We start from the raw sequence: 5,343 nt of genomic DNA, 5'->3' as shown, positions 1-5,343 counted from the left end.
GCCAGCTTCATTATATTCTTTCATTTTGTTATTTGCTTTGAAGCTTTAATTTATTTCTTCTAATTAATCTTTGCATGTAAGTTTAGTGTTGGAGCTTGAATACATCAAGCAAGATTTTTTTATATATTATTAAAAAGCTAAGTAGTATTTTCAGTAGAAAAATAAATAGTAGTAGTCACAGTGACGGATTCAGAAAATTTTAATAATATGTGTATATAAAAAAATTAAATATTAAATTATCTATTAACCACTATATATCTATGTATAAATATATGTATTATTTAACTTATTTTCAAGGTGTATTTTATATTTTAATATATATTTTATACAGATAATTATTTTTTATGTACATATAGCATGATTATTGTTATGATTATATTTTGTTATTGTAAAATATGATTAGCCTTCAAAATATCTAATATACAAATTAAAACACTAAAATAGTAATTTAAATAATAATATATAATTTAAAATTCTACTCTTTTAGGTTTTATATTTTAAAAAAATTAAGTAATTTTTCTCTTAACAATACCATCAAAATTTCTCTCTTTCCATATATATTACTAAACAATTATTTAAAAATTCTCTTCCCAACACAATTAAAAGTCGACTCTTATTGATATTCATAGTTAAAAAAGTTCTTTTAATTAATATAGTTGCTATGCAAAAATTAAAGCTAATTTGAAAAGAAGATAAATAATATTCTTTTGAGTTGATTTAAAAAAAAACACTAATTTCGTTTAAATATGAGAATTGATCATTCTAACGAATATCTAATATAAAATTTTTAAATTGACGATTAAATACCAAAAGTTGAGTAAAAAATTAGAGTAAAGGACAAATAGATCCCTGACCTTTTTTCGCGGACATTCTCGTCCCCAAGGATTGGAAAATACATTCATGTCCCTGACCCTTCCAAAACGCAAACAAATTTACCCCTCCGTTAAAATGACTCCGTTGGACTCAACAGAAAACGCTGACGTGGCTCCCGTGGCGCTGACCCGTCCGTTACGGGATGACATGTGGCATGTAACTTTTTAAAACAGGACATATTAGTCCTCTCACACCAAAAACGTGTAACTTTTCAAAATAGGACATATTAGTCCTCCCACCCTAAAACGACGCCGTTTCTCTCCCACCCCTCCAAACACACTTTAATCCCCTTCTTCATTTCCAATCAACAATACTTCACTAAATCCAGAAGCAACAAATTTAGCACTTCTAGTTCTGCAATTCCAGAATCATCAACAATGCATCCAAAACACATAAACAAAGAATCAACAGAGTAACAAATCGCAGCAACATCATCAAAATTTCAAAAAAAAAAAAACGAGAGGCAGGAGTCTAAGCAAATTCAGATTCAACAAGCAATTCAGCGACATATTCACCAACAACAGAGCACAAATTCAATTTCACAGGCTCAGTTCACAATTCAACCAGTCCAGATTGTGCAATTTATGAAGAACATGTAAGAACTCCTCATAATTCTGGAAAAATTGCTACACTCTCAAATAGAATCAACAACTTACCAGAAATTGCATATGGAGGGAACGGCTCTGGCCGAGGAGGAAGTTGCCATCCAGGGCGGCGGAGGGATTGAATCTCCCACTGACAGCAAGCGGCGCTGGCGAAGCTGCAGTTCTACATCGAGGCAGTGGTGCCGAGGTCGGCGCCGTCGCAAAGGAGGAAGGAGAGGACACCGTGCATGATGGAGGCGGCTGGATCCTGAGCGGCGAGGACGACGTCGCGACTGACGACGGCGGTCTTCTCCTGGGAGCGCAAAGATGAGATCAAGTACTTTTTGAGAGAAAAAAAAAGGGGAAGAAAACTTATATAAGATGATCCCACCCGATGAAAGCATCGCGGTTCGCAGGGAAGGCGTGAAATCTTTTTCTCCCTGACGTGTACGATCGTAATTCAACAATTAACTCCGTCCTTTCTTCTTCTTCCTCTTGTGATTTACTCAACCTCTCCGCCCAATTTGGCCATGTCCGCATCGCCGTGGAATTCATAGACTCACTCTCTGCTCTCTAATTCCACTAAGCAATTCTTCTACAAATGGATGAAACTCCAAACGCCTCAACGTCCTCACCAAAACCCTCTACCATGGACCCTCAATCATGGCTAAAACTCCAAATGCCTCAACGTCTTCACCAAAATCCTCTACCATGGACCCTTAATCCCAGCCTTCCCAAATTCCACGGGTGTGCTTCACGGCGGTGTTGTCGCGACGCGAGGAGCACCGAACGGTCATGTGGAGGCAACGCTGAGTTCCGACGGCGATCTTTGCAAAGGTTGGTTCTGTCGTGCTTCTTTGATTGTGGCCAAGCCACCACTACTGACGGCGGCGGTCTTCCCCTGAGAGCGCGAGGATGAGACTAGAACAGAACAGTGGGACACGGTGGTTGTGGAGGGTGCGCATGGGGATGGAAGTAGAGTGTGTTAGGATAAGCGAGGGAGTGGAGAGGGAGGGGGATGGGGGAAGGAGAGGAGGGGCAGCGTAGGTGGTGGTGGAAGATGGAGTCAGGGGCAGGAGGTGGTTGGGGTTGGAGGTGGCTGATTAGGGCTCATAAATGTGAATGATTGGGTATGGGTGAAACAATGTCGTTTTGGGGTGGGAAGACTAATATGTCATGTTTTGAAAAGTTACACGTTTTTTGTATGAGAGGACTAATATGTCCTGTTTTAAAAAGTTACATGCCACGTGCCATCCCGTAACGGCCAGGTCAGCGCCACGGGAGCCACGTCAGCGTTTTCTGTTGAGTCCAATGGAGTCACTTTAATGGAGGGGTAAACTTGTCCGCGTTTTGGAGGAGTCAGGGACATGAATGTATTTTCCAATTCTTGGGGACGAAAATGTCCGCGAAAAAAAGGTTAGGAACCTATTTGTCTTTTACTCAAAAAATTATTATGAGCTCAAATTTAATAATCTAATGGAGACAAATAAATATTATTATCATATACTACTCAAAAAAATTTTAAATTATAGTGGAGACGCTTGTCCCACACCATTGCATTTGGATCCGTCCTTGGTAGTAGACATTAAAGATTCTTCTTAATGCTTTTACAATTTATAAAGAACAAAATTCTAAATTTTTTAAATATAAAAATTTAATAATATATTATAATACTATTTTTTAAAAGAAATTAAATTAATAAAAAATAGTATAAATAATTATATCTATAATATAAAACTTTGTCTTGTGACTTCTAGTTTAAATTGGTATATAATTATATACATCATATACAACAAGCTAATATGTGACGTGAAAAGCAGTAGTCCCCCATTCATTTTTACATTTATTGTCAAAAAGATTTGCCAAAGAATGCTCATAATGATTTGAAAAAATCCGTGCGCAAAGACTATCTTGCCCCTGCTTCCTTTCGCGCTTTTGGGGGTGGTTTTTAAACAGTTTTCTCCCTATCCACTCCCCACTCTTATCATTTCCAACTTCTTCTCTCCCTAACATCCAAAGTTTCCTGCGCGAACTCCTTCCTGCTTCAACTTCCAGCCCAGATTTCTTTCATCGTTCCAGGTAATCTTCTGATTTCTCTCTTCTGTTGTCTGCGTTATGCTCTGTTATTGTGTGATTTTTGTTTGCATCTACTGCATGGCTGGTTTTATTTTTGTTAAGAGGTTTTTTTTTTCTTCTTGAGCGTGAGATGACATTAGAAAATCAACTGAACGCTGCTCAGGGTCGAGTTGTCGCTTTGGAAAAGGAACGGGAGCAGGCCATTTCGGAGGCGAAGGCCGCTAAGGCAGAGGCCGTTGATCTTAAGAAGAAGCTTAAGGTGGCCAAGGAGCAAGGGAAGAGTGCCATCTTGATGACCGAAGATGCCCTGAAGGCCCAGCTGAAGATTGCTGCTCCCGATTTCGAGATCTCGTCAATTGGTGTTTTCAAGACTATCCAGGACGGGAAAATTGTCGATATGCCGAGGAAGTGAGGTCTTATAACTTAGGATATTTTGTAATATATTTGTCGAACAACCTGTTGTTGCTTTGTCGTTTTGTTTGCCTTGAACAATTTTACGTGTTCGTTGCACGTTTTGATGCTTTGTAAGTTATCATCGTTTGATTGCTATGATTTCTTGCTTGTTTCATTATTTTGTCGTGTTGTCGTTTTCGTGTTACCGTTTAATCTGGGCGGGCTTATGTCTTGTGCCCGTCTTGCCGTTTTCGTATTTGGTAGTAGTTCGGACCGGTTCGGTCGCGTAGTCGTTGAATTGGTTGAGGCCCATGAGCCGTCTGGCTCCCGGGGTGATCAGTCCCGGGGTGCCGTTTTAGATTTTGGTCACGAGGAACAGATATCAAGTAAGAGAGTTTTAACAAAAGATAAAAAATTTGAACAAGTAAAAATTACTCGACAGTTGGGTAAGTATTTGACAAGGTAAGTAAACAAGTTGAATTAGCATGTGGATGGGGCGAATACTAACTCTCTGGCTAGGCTCTCTGGTCGTTGAGCCGGTGGGTCAGGAGTAGAACCTCTTTAGGTTGCTTGCGTTCCATGTTCTGGGTATTTCCTTGCCGTCCAGTTTTTCGAGTTTGTAAGTGCCCTTGCCGAGTACCTCCCTTACCCTGTAGGGGCCTTCCCAATTTACCGCCAACTTGCCTTCTCCTGGGGTCGGTCCTTCTTAAAGCTTTGGCCGCCTTCTCATCTTCGGGTAACTTGCCAAGTTCCAGGAAGGTGGTAATGGGGTCTAGCCATGAGGGACTTGCCCCTGTCAGGTGGAGGGCGACCGTTGGTTCCTTCACCATGCCCTGGATGAGCGACCGGTTACCCGATCCTGGCTTTGTGCTCGCTAGCTTCGACAAAAGGTCTGCTCGTGTGTTCTTTTCTCTTGGAACGTGCTGGATAATGACCTCCTGGAACTGGCTCATCGTCTGTTTAACCTTTTCCAAGTATTTTTGGAGGAGGGGGTCCCGGGCTTGGTAGCTTCCGTTTACTTGCGAGGTGACGACTTGGGAGTCGCTACATACTTCGACCCTTGTCGCCCCGACTTCCCGAGCCAGTACTAATCCGCCTAGGAGAGCCTCATATTCAGCTTGGTTGTTTGACACTGGGAACTCGAACTTGGTCGATTGCTCATAGATGACCCCTGCTGGGCTTTCCAAGATGACCCCTGCTCCTCCGAACGTTTGGTTGGAGGCTCCGTCCACATGAAGCCTCCACCGTGTGCCCGTTTCCCCGGAAGGATCGCCCGTTACCTCCACTAAGAAGTCAGCCATTGCCTGTGCCTTGATTGCATGTCGAGGCTCATACTGCAGGTCATATTGTGAGAGCTCGATGGCCCAGGTCATCATCCTTCCAGCCAAATCAGGTTTTTGCAATATTTGCCGAATCG

Source organism: Arachis ipaensis, chromosome B04 (genome assembly GCF_000816755.2).
Source record: "Arachis ipaensis cultivar K30076 chromosome B04, Araip1.1, whole genome shotgun sequence".
Lineage (NCBI taxonomy): Eukaryota > Viridiplantae > Streptophyta > Magnoliopsida > Fabales > Fabaceae > Arachis > Arachis ipaensis.
Note: the sequence above shows the minus strand (reverse complement) of the source record.